The sequence below is a fragment of the Rhinichthys klamathensis genome, unplaced genomic scaffold (assembly GCF_029890125.1).
Source record: "Rhinichthys klamathensis goyatoka isolate OS25496 unplaced genomic scaffold, OSU_Roscu_1.1 h1tg000230l_1, whole genome shotgun sequence".
NCBI lineage: Eukaryota > Metazoa > Chordata > Actinopteri > Cypriniformes > Leuciscidae > Rhinichthys > Rhinichthys klamathensis.
In genome coordinates, this window is record NW_026606754.1 from 808,081 (window position 1) to 827,698 (window position 19,618).

The 19,618-nt window shown below is 43.9% G+C and overlaps 1 long non-coding RNA gene across 1 annotated transcript; it reads right to left on the reverse strand.

Annotated features, from left to right (window-relative positions):
- Nucleotides 1-1,421: 1,421 nt before the first annotated feature.
- Nucleotides 1,422-18,983, reverse strand: LOC130099498 (uncharacterized). Its single transcript, XR_008808398.1, has 3 exons — nt 18,897-18,983; nt 1,640-1,708; nt 1,422-1,519 (listed from the first exon to the last, which is right to left on the reverse strand). It is a non-coding gene; the product is annotated as an uncharacterized LOC130099498 (long non-coding RNA).
- Between the last annotated feature and the right edge of the window lie 635 nt (nt 18,984-19,618).

Sequence of the window (19,618 nt, forward strand, 5' to 3'; positions counted from 1 at the left end):
CATTGCTGGATGCTGCCAATTTCCCATCAACCTCAGCAGGGACTTGGCTGGATGCTGTCAATTTCCCATCAACCTCAGCAGGGACATTGCTGGATGCTGTCAACTTCCCATCAACCTCAGCGGAGACGTGGCTGGATGCTGCCAATCTCCCATTAACCTCAGCTGGGACATTGTTGGATACTGTCAACTTCCCATCAACCTCAGCAGGGACATGGCTAGACTCTTCAGCTGGGATATTGTTGGATACTGTTAGCTTCCCATCAACCTCAGCAGGGACATGGCTTGACTCTTCAGCTGGGACTTGGCTGGATGCTGTCAACTTCCCATCAACCTCAGCGGAAACGTGGCTGGACGCTGTCAATTTCCCATTAACCTCAGCTGGGACACTGTTGGATACTGTCAACTTCCCATCAACCTCAGCAGGGACATGGCTAGACACTTCAGCTGGGATGTTTTTGGATACGGTCCACTTTCCATCAACCTCAGTGGGGACATTGCTGGATGCTGCCAATTTCCCATCAACCTCAGCAGGGACATTGCTGGATGTGGTCAACTTCCCATCAACCTCAGCAGGTACAAGGCTAGACTGTTCAGCTGGGATACTGCTGGATGCGGTCAAAATCCCATCGACCTCAGCTGGCACATTGTTGGATACTGTCCACTTTCCAGCAACCTCATTGGGGAGATTGCTGGATGCTGCCAATTTCCCATCAACCTCAGCAGGGACATTGCTGGAAGTGGTCAACTTCCCACCAACCTCAGCAGGTACAAGGCTAGACTGTTCAGCTGGGATACTGCTGGATGCTGTCAAATTCCCATCGACCTCAGCAGGGACATGGCTTGACTCTTCAGCTGGGACATTGCTGGTTGCTGTCAACTTCCCATCAACCTCAGCAGGGACTTGGCTGGATGCTGTAAACTTCCCATCAACCTCAGCGGAGACGTGGCTGGATGCTGCCAATCTCCCATTAACCTCAGCTGGGACATTGTTGGATACTGTCAACTTCCCATCAACCTCAGCAGGGACATGGCTAGACTCTTCAGCTGGGATATTGTTGGATACTGTTAGCTTCCCATCAACTTCAGCAGGGACATGGCTAGACTCTTCAGCTGGGACATTGCAGGATGTTGTCAACTTCCCATCAACCTCAGCAGGGACATGTCTGGCCTTAGTGAGCTTCCCGGCATCAACCTCAGCTCGGACATGGCTGGACTCTTCAGCGGGAACATGGCTTGATGCTGTTAACTTCTCATCCACCTCAGGAGGAAGAGGGTTGGTCTCCATCAACTTCCAATCAATGCCTAAAGAATATTGGTTTAAAAAAAAAAAAAAAAAAATAGTTTTCTTTCCTCAGTGTCTCTGTCAACCTCAACCTCATAGCATCAGCACAAAAGTCACCTTTTTGGATAGTTGGCCCAGATGCATTCGGCAAAGACATCTCAACAGCCATTTTACATTTCACTACCACTGGCCATGTTGGATTTTGTCTGTTCACACAAGGGACAGACAAGGGACCATCTGGAACATAAAATGTATTACTAACTTGAATACAAGTAATCAGGCCTCGTTAAAGTTAACTTTGGATAGGGTAAAAAAAAAAAAAAGCATAATGTTAACCACTATATAATAGTTACAAACCTTTGCTCTCCAAGCGTGCTTGTTCAATATCAGTCTGGTAAAAATGACGCCCAACTGGAGAGGCAAATCCTGAAAACAAGATGTAAGGTAAAAAAAGAAAAACGTTACACGTGTATTTCACATTTGAAACATTACACTAAAGTGAAAACAGCTTTACCATTGGGCACCAGTTGGTGACACAAAAAGACCAAAACCATAAAGTTTGAAATTGCCATCTTGATTACAGATGAAACAATCACCATCCTCTCTATGCTTTCTAAAAACAGTCTTCAAGCCAGGGCTTTTAAAAAAACACAGATTTTCATCACCTGGGATTGTTACAGTGAAATTAGTGACAGAGGATCTGCTCGTTAACATTCCCGTGCACTAATTGGTTGGTTGAAAAATAACTATTGTAATTTGCTAAATTTATCTTTCCTTAACACATCAGATTATATGTTTTTTTTTCTATTAAACCAGACCATTTCTCAGACACAAAAACAACTAAGTTGAATTTAAGTGACAACATCTAAACAGATAAATAAAGAGGGAAAGTGTCAAAAGAGTCAAACAAAGTAAATGAATTATTTAGCCCATTAGGCTACTTTATTTTAAAACCTACTGTCAAACATTAAAAAAATGTAGTCAAGATAGTACTGTTGCTACTTTTACCAGAGCACTATCCTGCAAGAAGTGCACAAATCAAAGATGTTTGTCATGAATATTACACAACAAAAAAAAAAAAAGATTTTCTTCCTGAGTATCTTAACATTCTTAAATCAAGATACATTTACTTGAGAATCAAGATGACATTATATATTAAGTCTTGTTGTCTGAAAAATCTTCATGAGTTTATGCTGAACACAAGAACACATTCTGCCAGTGTAATCAGAAAAATAATTTTAGAAGTAGTTTTATTTTTCTGAGCTGCCTGACTTAATGTTAAGCTGGTTATGTGTATGTAAATTTGAACATAATATTCATACATTTTTTTCTACTTGTTTGTAGTTTTACAGAAAAAAATATTGAGAAGCGAATCACCATTAAATTCACTAAAGTTATGAAGACTGCTTTCTGGAGTTCTTTTTTCAAGTTGTGTGCTAAGTCTGTTAAGCCTTTCATTTCGTTTCATTTTATTGTTTATTTTTACAGGGACAATGCACAATTAAAAGTAATTGCACCAGAGTTGGCTAATAGCTAATTTACATCTGCTGCCCCTGGGCAGGTAAACAAACAAAAGAACATACAATATTACATATACACCACATAAAACATCACAATACATATGTCCAGGAATGTAAGATTTACTAAATCAGTATATAAAACAGATAATTTACAACACAGTCATTAATGGTTGCAGATTTGTTCTGATAGTAGCCAGTACTTAAGCTTGTTTTTTTTTTTTTTTAAATTGAGAAGCTATCAATGCTTCGGATGTTTGTGGGTAAGGAATTCCATATCCCCACTACTGTAACCGAAAAAGCTAAAATCTCCCCTGGCAGATGCTGTAGTTCAACCGGCATTTCCTTTATGGGCCAGGCATCCCTTAAGAGGAGGGGGAGCAAGATTATGAATAATTTAGTACATCAGGCACACATCAGTATAAAATACAAAATTATTAAAATTTAAAAAATTGAACCTTTTCAAAATAGTACAATGATGATAGTCCCTTGTATTTTTGTCTAGCACTTTCATAATTTGTTTATGGAGGGAGTACACCAGCTTAAGTGTAGTTGCACCTGCTTGTGACCAAGTTGTTATACAATATGACAAGTGAGGGAGAATCAGAGTATGTACAAAAAGTAGTGCAGCTGATTTAGAAATTATTAAAATTATTAAGAAATTATTTTTAAATTATTTAAATTATATTTAACATTATTTATAACCCTTCTTACTTGCTTTTTAAAAGACAGGTGTTGGTCTATTATTATTCCTAAATATTTAACATGTGTCACAGATTTGATTGCTTCACCATTAAATATGATGTCTGGAATCACGAGTTCTGTTTTCGTACAGTGAAATACATGCAAACTGTTTTGCTTACATTAAGAGACAAACAAGACTTAACCAATTTGAGACTTTCACCATTGCAGATGAAAGTTTGCTTGCTTTGCTCAAGCTACGCAATTGGTCAGAACAGAATAATCTGTATGACCTTGTGTAGGTGACTTGACAAAAAGTAATGTGTGGCTGATGTGTATGACCGAGACAGAGGGCCTCCACTATAAGACAAGCAAATCTAACGAAGTGTTAGTTATGGCTAAAGCAATCATTTGGCATAGAGAAATAACTTTGGGGGGTGGGGTAGGGACTATAAAGAAGGAAGGATGCCCTCCTCACATTGTCACAGTCTGCAGCCACTCTGTGTGACTGTATGATTGCTGACCGTTCCTTTCAAGGGAATAAATAATCTTTAAAGACAATTGGTACATGTTTGTCTCTCAGTAATAGAAAATTGTTTGCCACCACAGCTCCCTATTAAACATTGTATAAATTTCAAAATATTGCTGATAACTTACAAAGCACTAAATGGTTTAGCGAGTACTTGAGCAAGCTCTTAACGCATTATAGTCCTTCACGTCTATTGCGATCTCAAAATTCCGGACAGTTGATAATACCTAGAATATCAAAATCGACTGCTGGCGGTCTTCAAACAGTCTTCCAAACATTGTCCGGGAAGCAGACACACTCTGTCAGTTTAAATCTAGACTAAAATTACACATCTTTTTGACCTAGCATACACATAACATATTATACATTTTTATAATTCAATGTTAGGCTGCATAGATTATGTCAGCCGGAACCGGGAACACTTCCTATAAATCCTTATGTACTCGTTGCACCATAAGAAAAATGGCGTCTGATTTCTGTCAGGACCACTATCGTCAAATACGATTGACAATTAGCGTACAGTTTGGATTGGGGGTATGGTTCCGTTCTGGGCAAGAACTCCCTGCGCATCCATGCAGCCTAAAATGCATAAGAGCAGGGAGAGCCGCAATAACCCCCAAAACAAAACCATATGCCAATCTCCCCCAACATAAACTGAGCGCAAATCTGAATGTTTTTTTTTTTTGCAGTTACCCGAGTGAGCCAAGGCAACAAGCATGTTGGCAGTACCTAAAAAGCTTGAGCAACAGCATGTTACCAACAATACCAGAAAGAATAAAGCAACAAGTAATATTCAACAATATTATTGATCTGACAACAATGCTGTATGAAAACTGAACTGAGCTGGATGACATTTGTAACGGCTTTACAGATGAAATTAATTTAATAATTTATCTTTTCAACTGAACTGAATCAACACTGAACTGACTTCAGCTGAAATGCACAATTTTCCTGTTATCATTGTAAAGCTGTTTTGAAACAACTTGTATAAAGCGCTTCATAAAGGTGACTTCTCATTCTGCACAGGGACATGCAATACTCACCCAAAAACCACATTGTGCCAATTTTTAAATGCAGTTTTAGGGTGCATTTTATTGACAACAAAATACTAAAAGGTATGTGAGGTTTCACATACAGACAACATCACGGTTACAAGACATCCCCATTCACATAGATCAACAAAAGCAACTAAAAACACTGTATTCTGCTGCCTGGCCAGTAGTTGGCTATATCCCTTATACATGCCTGTGCACAAGCATTCTTAGACGCATTTAAATACATCTCCACTGTTTGTAGTAAACCTACATTTTGCTGGAGAAGCGTTAATAAACTCCATATATTGAGCAGCGCAAACAGTCCACCATTGATCTTTTGGTGAAGTACTCGTGTACTCTGAACATGTAATATGCATTTGCACAAATGATACATTCTTTTTCAAAAACTTGTGCGTAAGAACCAAATTTCAGGCCCCAAAACAAAGCAGACTTGGACATTTAAAAATGCAATGAAATAACCTTGTTGGAATTTTTTTGAAGACATTAGATGTTCATTAGGACACGTTATGCAAAAGAGGATGAATCAAACAAAAGAGAACAGATATTTTCCAGAATAATAGCTGGTTTTATTGACTAAAATCAAGATCTGAAAGTTAAATCAATTCATCTGAGTGGTTGTGCTCAAGTCTGGCAAATTTAGTCAACTTCCCATTAACCTCAGCAGGGACTTGGCTAGATTGTTCAGCTGGGACATTGTTGGATACTGTTAGCTTCCCATCAACCTTAGCTGGGACATTGTTGGATACTATTAGCTTCCCATCAACCTCAGCTGGGAATTGGCTGGATGCTGCCAATTTTCCATTATTCTCAGCAGGGAGATGGCTAGACTCTTCAGCTGGGACATTGTTGGATACGGTCCACTTTCCAGCAACCTCATTGGAGACATGGCTAGATGCTTCCAATTTCCCCTCAACCTCAGCTGGGACACTGCTGGATGCTGACAATTTCCCATCATCCTCAGCAGGGAGATGGCTAGACTCCTCAGCTGGGACATTGCTGGATGCTGCCAACTTCCCATCAACCTCAGCAGGGACATGGCTAGACTCTTCAGCTGGGACATTGTTGGATACGGTCCACTTTCCAGCAACCTCATTGGAGACATGGCTAGATGCTGCCAATTTCCCCTCAACCTCAGCTGGGACACTGCTGGATGCTGACAATTTCCCATCATCCTCAGCAGGGAGATGGCTAGACTCCTCAGCTGGGACATTGCTGGATGCTGCCAACTTCCCATCAACCTCAGCAGGGACATGGCTAGACTCTTCAGCTGGGGCATTGTTGCATACTGTTAGCTTCCCATCAACCCCAGCAGGGACATGGCTGGCCTCAGTGAGCTTCCCTTCAACCTCAGCAGGGACATTGCTGGATGCTGTCAATTTTCCATCAACCTCAGCAGGGACATGGCTGGATGCAGTCAATTTCCCCTCAACCTCAGCAGGGACATGGTTAGACTCTTCAACTGGGACATTGTTGGATACTGTTAGCTTTCCATCAACCTTAGCAGGGACATGGCTGGCCTCAGTCAGCTTCCCTTCAACCTCAGCAGGGACATTGCTGGATGCTGCCAATTTCCCATCAACCTCCGCAGGGACATTGCTGGATGCGGTCAACTTCGCATCAACCTCAGCAGGGACATGGCTAGACTCTTTAGCTGGGACATTGTTGGATGCTGTTAGCTTCCCATCAACTTCAGCTGGGACTTGGCTGGATGCTGCCAATTTTCCATCACCCTCAGCTGGGACTTGGCTGGATGCTGTCAATTCCCCATCAACCTTAGCAGGGACATGGCTGGATACTGTTAGCTTCCCCTCAACCTCAGCAGGGACTTGGCTAGACTCTTCAGCTGGGACGTTGTTGGATTCTGTTATCTTCCCATCAACCTCAGCAGGGATATGGCAGGACTCAGTAAGCTTCCCCTCAACCTCAGCTGGGACATTGCTGGACGCTGCCAATTTCCCCTCAACCACAGCTGGGACATGGTTAGACTTTTCAGCTGGGACATTGCTATATACTGTTAGCATCCCATCAACCTCATTGGGGACATGGCTAGATGCTGCCAATTTCCCATACAGCTCAGCTGGGACATGGCTAGAATCTTCAGCTGGGAAATTGCTGGAAACTGTCAACTTCCCATCAACAGGGACATGGCTGGCCTCAGTGATCTTCCCATCAACCTCAGTGGGGATATGGATGGCCTCAGTGAGCTTCCCTTCAACCTCAGCGGGGACACTGCTGGCCTCAGTGAGCTTCCCTTCAACCTCAGCGGGGATATGGCTGGCCTCAGTAAGCTTCCCTTCAACCTCAGCAGGGACATAGCTAGACTCTTCAGCTGGGACATTGTTGGATACTGTTATCTTCTCATCAACCTCAGCTGGGACTTGGCTGGAGGCTGCCAATTTTCCATCAACCTCAGCTGGGACTTGGCTGGATGCTGTCAATTTCCTATCAACCTCAGCAGGGAGTTGGCTGGATGCTGTCAATTTTCCATCAATCTCAGCTGGGACTTGGCTGGATACTGTCAACTTCCCATCAACCTCAGCTGGGACATTGTTGGATACGGTCAACTTCCCATCAATCTCAGCTGGGACATGGCAGGCCTCAGTGAGCTTCCAATCAACTTCAGCAGAGACACAGCTGGATGCTGCCAACTTCCCATCAACCTCAGCAGGGATATGGCAGGACTCAGTAAGCTTCCCCTCAACCTCAGCTGGGACATTGCTGGATGCTACCAATTTCCCATCAACCTCAGCCAGGACATGGCTAGACTCTTTAGCTGAAACATTGCTGGATACTGTTAGCATCCTATCAACCTCAGCGGGGATTTGGCTCAACCCAGTGATCTTCCCATCAACCTCAGCAGGGATATGGCTGGATGCTGCCATTTTCCCATCAACCTCAGCAGGGACATGGCTAGACTCTTCAGCTTTGACATTGTTGGATACTGTTTGCTTCCCATCAACCTCAGCGGGGATATGGCTCTACCCAGTGATCTCCCCTTCAACTTCAGCAGGGACATTGCTGGATACTGTTAGCTTCCCAACAACCTCAGCAGGGACTTGGCTGGATGCTGCCAATTTCCCATCAACCTCAGCTGGGACATTGTTGGATACTGTTAGCTTCCCATCAACCTCAGCAGGGACATTGCTGGATGTTGCCAATTTCCCATCAACCTCAGCAGGGACATGGCTAGACTCTTCAGCTGGGACATTGTTGGATACTGTTAGCTTCCCATTCACCTCAGCAGGGACATTGCTGGATGCTGACAATTTTTCATCAACCTCAGCAGGGATATGGCTAGACTCTTCAGCTGAAACATTGTTGGAAACTGTTAGCTTCCCATCAACCTCAGCTGGGACATTGCTTGATGCTGTCAACTTCTCATCAACCTCATTGTGGACATGGCTAGATGCTGCCAATTTCCCATCAACCTCAGCTGGGACATTGTTGGATACTGTTAGTTTCCCATCAACCTCAGCAGGGATTTGGCATGACTCAGTAAGCTTCCCCTCAACCTCAGCTGGGACATTGCTGGATGCTGCCAATTTCCGCTCAACCTTAGCAAGGACATGGCTAGACTCTTCGGCTGTGACATTGTTGGATACTGTTAGCTTCCCATCAACCTCAGCAGGGATATGGCAGGACTCAGTAAGCTTCCCCTCAACCTCAGCTGGGACATAGCTGGATGCTGCCAATTTCCCATCAACCTCAGCTGGGACATTGTTGGATACTGTTAGCTTCCCATCAACCTTAGCAGGGACATGGCTGGCCTCAGTGAGCTTCCCTTCAACCTCAGCAGGGACATGGCTTGATGCAGTCAATTTCCCCTCAACCTCAGCAGGGACATTGTTGGATAATGTCAACTTCCCATCAACCTCAGCAGGGACATGGCTAGACTCTTCAGCTGGGACATTGTTGGATACTGTTAACTTCCCATCAACCCCAGCAGGGACATGGCTGGCCTCAGTGAGCTTCCCTTCAACCTCAGCAGGGACATTGCTGGATGCTGCCAATTTCCTTTCAACCTCAGCTGGGACACGGCTGGATGCAGTCAATTTTTCCTCAAACTCAGTAGGGATATGGCTGGATGCAGTCAATTTCCCCTCAACCTCAGCAGGGAAATGGCTAGACTCTTCAGCTGGGACATTGTTGGATATTGTTAGCTTTCCATTACCCCCAGCAGGGACATGGCAGGAGTCAGTAAGCTTCCCCTCAACCTCAGCTGGGACATTGCTGGATACTGTTAGCTTCCCATCAACCTTAGCAGGGACATTGTTGGATACTGTTAGCTTCCCATCAACCTTAGCAGGGACATGGCTGGCCTCAGTGAGCTTCCCTTCAACCTCAGCGGGGACATTGCTCGATGCTGCCAATTTCCCATCAACCTCAGCTGGGACATTGTTGGATACTGTTAGCTTCCCATCAACCTCAGCGGGGATTTGGCTGGACCAAGTGATCTTCCCATCAACCTCAGCAGGGACATGGCTGGCCTCAGTAAGCTTCCCTTGAACCTCAGCGGGGACATTGCTGGATGTTGCCAATTTCCCATCAACCTCAGCAGGGACATGGCTAGACTCTTCAGCTGGGACATTGTCAAATACTGTTAGCTTCCCATTAACCTCAGCAGCGACATGGCTAGACTCTTCAGCTGGGACATTGTCAGATACTGTTAGCTTCCCATTAACCTCAGCAGGGACATGGTTAGACTCTTCAGCTGGGACATTGTTGGATACTGTCCACTTTCCAGCAACCTCATTGGGGACATGGCTAGATGCTGCTAACTTCCCATCAACCTCAGCGGGGACATTGCTGGATGCTGCCAATTTCCCATCAGCCTCAATTGGGAAATTGCTGGATGCTACCAATTTCCCATCAACCTCAGCCGGGACATGGCTAGACTTTTTAGCTGAGACATTGCTGGATACTTTTAGCATCCCATCAACCTCAGCTTGGACATGGCTGGCCTAAGTGAGCTTCCCATCAACCTCAGCAGGGACATGGCTGGCCTCAGTGATCTTCCCATCAACCTCAGCGGGGATATGGCTGGACTCAGTGAGCTTCCCATCAACCTCAGCAGGGACATGGCTGGCCTCAGTGAGCTTCCCATCAACCTTAGCAGGGACATGGCTAGACTCTTCAGCTGGGACATTGTCGGATACTGTTAGCTTCCCATCAACCTCAGCTGGGACATTGCTGGATGATTTCCACTTTCCAGCAACCTCATTGGGAACATGGCTAGATGCTGCCAACATCCCCTCAACCTCAGCTGGGACATAGCTAGATGCTGCCAATTTCCAATCAACCTCAGCAGGGACTTGGCTGGATGCGGTCAACTTCCCATCAACCTCAGTAGGGACATGGGTAGCCTCAGTGAGCTTCCCATCAACCTTAGCAGGGACAACATTAGAAACTTCAGCTGGGACATTGCTGGATGCTGCCAATTTCCCATCAACCTCAATGGGGACATATCTGGACTCTTCAGATGGGACATGGCTAGATGCTACCAACTTTCTATCAACCTCAACAGGGACATGGCTAGACTCTTCAGCAGGGACATTGCTGGATGCTGCCAGTTTCCCATCAACCTCAATGGGTCATATCTGGACTCTTCAGATGGGACATGGCCAGATGCTACCAACTTTCCATCAACCTCAACAGGGACAGGGCTAGACTCTTCAGCAGGGACATGGCTGGATGCTGTCAACTTCCCATCAACCTCAGTAGGGACATGGGTAGCCTCAGTGAGCTTCCCATCAATCTTAGCAGGGACAACACTTGAATCTTCAGCTGGGACATTGCTGGATGCTGCCAATTTCCCACCAACCTTAACGGGGACATATCTGGACTCCTCAGATGGGACATGTCTAGATGCTGTCAACTTCTCATCAACCTCAACAGGGACATGGCTAGACTCTTCAGCCATGACATGGCTGGATGCTTTCAACTTCCTATTAACCTCAGCAGGAAGAGGGTTGGACTCCATCAACTTCCAATCAATGCCTAAAGAATATTGATTTTTAAAAAAGAAAAAAAAGAAAAAAAGTTTTCTTTCCTCAGGGTCAGTGTCAACCTCATAGCATCAGCACAAGTCACCTTTTTGGACAGTTAGCTCAGATGCATTCTGCAAAGACATATCAACAGCCATTTTACACTTCACTACCACTGGCCATGTTGGATTTTGCTTGTTCACACAAGGAATAGACAAGGGACCATCTGGAAAACTAAAGGTATTAAAAGGTATTAACATTAATACAAGATGTCTGTCACGAACTGCTCGTGGAACAAGGACAGAGGTGATCCAAACGCAGGCTTTATTAACCCTCATGTGGTGTTCAAAACCCTATAACACCTGTGGTGTTCCCGGTCAAAAATGACCGGGCCATAAAAAAAACCTTATAAATCACTCATAATACCATATTTTCACCCAATCTTGGATTCAATCTTTTTGTCAACATGTTCTCTTTCAATTAGGACTGGTTTTATATTTTGATTTGCATCTGAATAATCATAGGCCTCATTTATTTGTGAGTAGGCATTTCATTTTTTGAGTAATTTTTTGTAAAAATTTGAATAATTTTGGAAATATTAAATAAAATCTGGAGAAAATTGGTATTGTTGATCACACTAGTCAACTTAACATTTTCACCAGGAATTTTGTTTTGATACTTTTGTTTTGTAAAAAATATGGCACATAGTCACACTTGTGGTGTTCCCGGTCAAAAATGACCGGCCTATAAAAAATAGCTTATAAGTCACTCATTTTACCATATTTTCCCCCAATCTTGGATTCAATCTTTTTGTCAACTTGTTCTCTTTCAATTAGGACTGGTTTTATATTTCTGTTTGCATCTGATTAATCGGGGGCCTCATTTGTCTGAGAGTAGGCATCTCATTTTTTGAGTAAAAAACAAATAATTTATGAGTAAATTTGGAAATATATAAAAAAAAAAAAAAAAAAAATGGCTACTGTTGATCACACTAGTCTACTCTAATGTTTCACCAGGAATTTTGTTTTGAAACTTTTGTTTTGTAAAAAATATGGCTCATAGTCACACTTGTGGTGTTCCCGGTCAAAAATGACCGGCCTATAAAAAATAGCTTATAAGTCACTCATTATACCATATTTTCACCCAATCTTGGATTCAATCTTTTTGTCAACTTTTTTTCTTTCAATTAGGACTGGTTTTATATTTCTGTTTGCATCTGATTAATCGTGGGCCTCATTTATCTGAGAGTAGGCATGGTCAAAAATGGTCACAATGGCCGACCATTGAAAGTGAATGGGAGAGACTGAACATAACAGAACAATTTAGTTTTCAGGAGCATGTTCATTATTTTCATGTACACATATGAGCATGTGTGCTTGCAAACATCGAGTCCTTGGACCTGTGCATGTATCGATACATTTATACACACGCTACCCAGACACACACACGTTAAAACACACAAACTTTTTTAAATATTACACACATTCTTTTCCACAGAGAGAAATTTGATCCTACCCTAACCTGCATCTAATATACATTTATCCATCTGACATTACCACACACACACACACAGGCCGTGATCAGATTTTTGACTCAGAAACTAGTGAGGAGGAAATTCAGGATGCATCTTGCAGTGAAGATGTTTCTGAAGAGGAAGGCACCACTGAATCGGCTACGGAGCTTGAAACAACTGATGAGGAGCAGTCTTCCAGTGATGAGGGCCCAGCTGAGGTTACCGTTTCATTCTGGTCAAAAGATGGAACTTTGTCCTGGCCTTCATCCCCACCTATGAGGCAAGGCAGGTTTTCTTCTGAAGGCCTTCCTCTTCAGAAACATCTTCACTGCAAGATGCTTCCTGCATTTCCTCCTCCTCACTAGTTTCTGAGTCAAAAATCTGATGAATAACATCATGTGCAGAGCTGTTTTGCCATTGTGCTGCCACAAATGAATGACAAGCAAGGTGCTGTGAGGCATTTTATATATGCCTGTGCTATCACATGATGTATATTTGTAAATATTGTCTAGTTCTGTGTGAGAACCTCACAGTTCCAAAACAAAATGTCATAATATTTTGTCTGGAAGCTGTGATGAAACAAGACCATGATTCTTTTGAAGCCGGGTCACTGCAGTCACGGCCAGTTTGTGTGTGTGTGTGTGTGTGTGCGTGTGCGTGCGTGTGTGTGTGTGTGCGTGTGCGTGTGTGTGCGTGTGCGTGTGTGTGTGGTAATGTCAGATGGATAAATGTATATTAGATGCAGGTTAGGGTAGAATCAAATTTCTCTCTGTGGAAAAGAATGTGTGTAATACTCAAAAAAGTTTGTGTGTTTTAACGTGTGTGTGTCTGGGTAGCGTGTGTATAAATGTATCGATACATGCACAGGTCCAAGGGCTCAATGTTTGCAAGCACACATGCTCATATGTGTACATGAAAATAATGAACATGCTCCTGAAAACTAAATTGTTCTGTTATTTTCAGTCTCTCCCATTCACTTTCAATGGTCGGCCATTGTGACCATTTTTGACCATGCCTACTCTCAGATAAATGAGGCCCACGATTAATCAGATGCAAACAGAAATATAAAACCAGTCCTAATTGAAAGAGAACAAGTTGACAAAAAGATTGAATCCAAGATTGGGTGAAAATATGGTATTATAAGTGATTTATAAGCTATTTTTTATAGGCCGGTCATTTTTGACCGGGAACACCACAAGTGTGACTATGGGCCATATTTTTTACAAAACAAAAGTTTCAAAACAAAATTCCTGGTGAAACATTAGAGTAGACTAGTGTGATCAACAGTAGCCATTTTTTTCATATTTTTTTTTCATATTTCCAAATTTACTCATAAATAATTTGTTTTTTACTCAAAAAATGAGATGCCCACTCACAGATAAATGAGGCCCACGATTAATCAGATGCAAACAGAAATATAAAACCAGTCCTAATTGAAAGAGAACAAGTTGACAAAAAGATTGAATCCAAGATTGGGTGAAAATATGGTATAATGAGTGATTTATAAGCTATTTTTTATAGGCCGGTCATTTTTGACCGGGAACACCACAAGTGTGACTATGTGCCATATTTTTTACAAAACAAAAGTTTCAAAACAAAATTCCTGGTGAAACATTAGAGTAGACTAGTGTGATCAACAGTAGCCATTTTTTTCTTTTTTTTTTTCATATTTCCAAATTTCCTCATAAATTATTTGTTTTTTACTCAAAAAATGAGATGCCCACTCACAGATAAATGAGGCCCACGATTAATCAGATGCAAACAGAAATATAAAACCAGTCCTAATTGAAAGAGAACAAGTTGACAAAAAGATTGAATCCAAGATTGGGTGAAAATATGGTATAATGAGTGACTTATAAGCTATTTTTTATAGGCCGGTCATTTTTGACCGGGAACACCACAAGTGTAACAAGGTAACAAAACTCCCACAAAAAAATAAGAAAATTTTCAAAAAAAACCTGAGATTTAGTTAAACCGTTTGGGAACAAAGTCGCTAAGTTTCAGTCCAAAGCGATAACATTAACTAGTATTTTCGGGAAAAAGAAAATCTTCTCCGGGTCAAATTGACCCGAACACCACATGAGGGTTAAGAGGAGAATCCAGAGACAGGTACAAGGAAACAGGCAGGGATCAAAACCAGGTAAGCAGTCCAAACAAACATCAAATCCGTGAAGGGATAAGGCAAACGGGAAACCGGGAACAGGCAGATAATCAGGGAACCGAAACACTAGAATACAAGGAAACGCTAGGAAACTAGGAAAACGCTAGGATGCAGTGAGACACATACAAACACTTACAATACTGAGCCCTGAACAAAGGGAAAACTCAGGCTTAAATCAGGGACGCTCAATCTAAAACAGGTGCAACAAATAAACCATAATCAGTCCAGGGTGAAACATAATGGAAACAATAAACTAGGAAGGAGTGCCCTCCAGAGGCTCAAGCGGGCACTCCAGCCGCAGATCATCACATAACCCCCCCTCTAAGGAGCGGCTTCCAGACGCTCCTAAGAGCTCCGGAGGGAGTTCGACGGGGGATGGGATGGAGGGCCAGGCCCGTGGAGAGGCAGGGGGCCAGGCCCATGGAGAGACCTGGGGCCTGGAGACCAGAGCAGGGCAAGAGACCACGGGGAGGCACGCTCCGCAAGTAGCCAGGGCGGAGCATGCTTGGCAGGAAGACAGGCTGGAGCATAAGTGACAGGAGAACAGGACAGAGTACACATAACACAGGACTGGGCTGGACAGGACCAGTGACATGGTAAGCTCAGGCGAAGGTGGTTGTGCAAAGGTCCATGTAGGCACCACCTCCATGACCCTCTCAGGTGTAGGTGGTAGTGCAAGGGTCCACGTAGATGCCACCTCCATGGCCCTCTTAGGGTACCTATTGCCCCCCCCCCCCAAAAAAGTTCTTGGGGAAATTTAAAGCTAAAGCCTCCGGGCTGGAAACCGCTACTGGAAAAGGCTCCCGAAGCTTGAGAGGCGCAGGTAAGGCGAGGCGCAGAGGCGGGACCGGAAAGGCGAGGCGCGGAGGCGGGGCCGGCAGGGCGAGGCGCGGAGGCGGGGCCGGCAGGGCGAGGCACAGAGGCGGGGCCGGCAGGGCGAGGCGCGGAGGCGGGGCCGGCAGGGCGAGGCGCAGAGGCGGGGCCGGCAGGGCGAGGCGCAGAGGCGGGGCCGGCAGGGCGAGGAGTCTGGGAACACCCACCGGAGCCTGGCGAACCAAACGAGTCCTCCTTCTCCTCCTGCGACGGCGAGTCACTGGGCTTGATACACTGACTTGACTGGATTCACTCATTTGGCTCGACTCATTTGATTCACTCGACTTGGTACTAGATTCACTTGACACGGCACTAGATTCACTTGACACGGCACTTGATTCACTTGACTCGGGACTTGACTCACTTGACTCGGGACTTGACTCACTTGAATCGGGACTTGACTCACTAGACTCGGGACTTGACTCACTTGACTCGGGACTTGACTCACTTGACTCGGGACTTGACTCACTTGACTCACTTGACTCACTTGACTCGGTGGCACTTGACTCACTTGACTCGGCGGCACTTGACTCACTTGACTCGGCGGCACTTGACTCACTTGACTCGGCCGCACTTGACTCACTTGACTCGGCGGCACTTGACTCACTTGACTTGGCGGCACTTGACTCACTTGACTCGGCGGCACTTAGTCTCGCGTAGCCAGACCTTCAGACTGACGGCTGAAGGTCTGGAACTCATAGCAGCTTTCTTTGGCCAAGGCCCGCCCATAAGGCCGTTTGACCGACATGTCAAACAACCAATTACAGTTCGTTTCGTTCAGCGTCACGTTTCGGTGCGTGGAAATGTCCCCACAACAACAGACCGGCGTGCAACAAGTCAGTCAGCATAGAAAATCAAAGAAGGAGAAGAAAACTTCAAGAGTCTATGCCGTGAACCTCGCATACTTTTGAGATTCTTACGTTTAGCTGATCTTGATAAATGCTCATAGTCACTCATGTAAACACAACAGTTTTTCTTCCGCAATCACACGTCTGCGCTTTGTTTCCCGGCGGACCGAAAATAAACGCGACACTCGCGCCCCCCGGAAATCCGATAAAATTCAACAAATCAGATGATGACTTCGACATTCCTGAAGTGTTTCCAGTTAAGTGTACCATATGCATCAGACGTTTAGCCAACTCACTTGATTCGGCGGGACTTGACTCGGCAGTTGACTCACTTGACTCGGCACTTGACTCACTTGACTCGGCACTTGACTCACTTGATTCAGCTGGCACGCGCTCAGACTCAGTAGAAAACTCTTGAGGCAGGAATATAACGGAGCTTACGTGAAGTGTTAGAACGTCGGGATTCACATGTTGCGTGGATACGGCGGACCCTTTACGAAGCGCTGGTTCAACTGGGCTTTCATGTAGCGCAAACTCGGCGGAGCACGTGTGATGCGCTGGTTCATCGGGAGACAATTGATGCGTGGATTCAGTGGGTACCTTGTAAAGTGGCGAATCGTCAGGTCCTTTGTGAAGCAAAAGTTTTAAAAAATCCACAGTAAAAGCCGAACCGCTCATGGAAATGGCCAGGTCAATATATTGGGTTAGAGTCCAGCTTGAACACGGAAATGGTATAGCAGAGCCGAGCAGTTCAGACAGTCCTCCCCGAAAGAACATCATCAAACAGAAACCATTCAAGTAGGACTGACGAGAGAGCTTCAAAAAATCTGTCACAAAAACCTTGAGAGGACGTTCTCCTTGACGGAGGCTTACGATCTGCGCTGTGGGATCCATATCGAGGTCCGTGTTCCACTCAGCCGCTGGATCAGTTGTGGCTCAGTATTCTGTCACGAACTGCACGTGGAACAAGGACAGAGGTGATCCAAACGCAGGCTTTATTAAGAGGAGAATCCAGAGACAGGTACAAGGAAACAGGCAGGGGTCAAAACTAGGTAAGCAGTCCAAACAAACATCAAATCCGTGCAGGGATAAGGCAAACGGGAAACCGGGAACAGGCAGATAATCAGGGAACCGAAACACTAGAATACAAGGAAACGCTAGGAAACTAGGAAAACGCTAGGATGCAGTGAGACACATACAAACACTTACAATACTGAGCCCTGAACAAAGGGAAAACTCAGGCTTAAATCAGGGACGCTCAATCTAAAACAGGTGCAACAAATAAACCATAATCAGTCCAGGGTGAAACATAATGGAAACAATAAACTAGGAAGGAGTGCCCTCCAGAGGCTCAAGCGGGCACTCCAGCCGCAGATCGTCACAATGTCATCAGGTCTCGTTAAAGTTAACATTGCTACATAAGAGTTACAAACCTTTGCTCTCCAAGCGTGCTTGTTCAATATCAGTCTGGTATAAATAACGCCCAACTGGGGAAGCAAATCCTGAAAACAAGATGTAAAGTAAAAAAGTTATACATGTATTTAATAGGGCTGTTTTCGACTAAGGATTTTCATAGTCGAATCTTGATTTTGCCGTAGTCGACTGATAGTCAAACCTTTTTTTTATTTTTTAGATAGCAGCTAGACGTTCGGTTGAATAACTGTTCGTGTTATAGGACAACTCGCTCTACATTTATTTAAAATGAACAGCAAGACAACTAGAAGTGGATGTGCTTTCCATTAAATGAATCCTTGACAAACAAAAAACAAAACAAAAAAAAAACGTTGCAATGAACGTGCTTTGTTTTAAATAAATCACACACAGAGTAAACAAAACCTTAACAAAAAAAAACTTTGCAATTTAGACGTGCAAACTGCGTGCCGGTGCGGTGAGGCGTAGCCTACATGATCGGGTAGATTCGGCTTGAAGTCGTTCATCCTCGGATGCGGCGTCGCGCGCTGTTCCAAAAAAAGCTGTGCACACAGCCAAGCGAAATGGGGTCTTGCCGGTCTTGCACACCTTCGCGCTTGTGCGGACGCGTTGAGTATAAACAAGGCTTTACTCCGTGTCAGCGCGCGCTCTGATCGGTAAAGGTGCACAGACCTCTCCCGAATCATCTTAAGCACCACTAACTCCGCTTCCGTTTTCCTCGTAAGATGATATTAGTATTTAAACATTCTCTATGATAAAAAATGTTTGTAAAAAATATTTTAATAGCACGGTTTTGGCGGTTATAGAGTTCTGATGACCGTGTTCAACTATAACCGTCTGTCTCACGGTTATATAATAACCGTCACACCCCTATTGGTTACATAACACTTCTCTACTATTCAACTATGAGGTTCATAGTCGAATCAGACCTCTCCGAATCGAATTGTCGAATCCTCGACTATTAGAAGTCAGCCCTAGTATTTAACATTTGAAACATTACACTAAGGTGGAAAAAGCTTTACCATTGGGCACCAGTTGATGACACAAAAAGACCAAAAACATAAAGTCTGAAATTGCCATCTTGATTACAGATGAAACAATCACCATCCTCTCTATGCTTTCTAAAAACAGTCTTCAAGCCAGTGCTTTTAAAATAACAGATTTTCATCACCTGGGTTTGTTACAGTGAAATTAGTGACAGAGGACCTGCTCGTTAACATTCCCGTGCACTCATTGGTTGGTTGAAAAATCACTATTGTAATTTGCTAAATTTATCTTTCCTTATCTTTATATACACATCAGATTATTTGAATTTTTTTTATTAAACCAGACCATTTCTCAGACACCAAAACAACTAAGTTGAATTTGAGTGACAACATCTGGGGCATGTTCAAGATCACAACGGTGCGCAACGTTTTGCTACGGTTTCCAGGTTGAACGTCATGTTTCCTGGAAACGGCGTGCACCGGTGTGCAACGGGGTTTGAGATGCGTTTTCTCTTGTTTGGTGGGCGTGTCAGAACTGCAGTCCAATCAGCAGCAACATGTATATAACGCACACGGTATTAAAGAGAACTCGCACAATGGAAGTAATTTACAAATGTGTTCGATACGCAACAACTAAGGATATCAGAAGACATGTTTGTCATAAGTATTATTGTAAAAATATTGGATATCAACATAATGATGTAGTTGTTTATATTTTTAGCTTCATTGCAAGTGTGTGACATTTGGTATAGAAATAA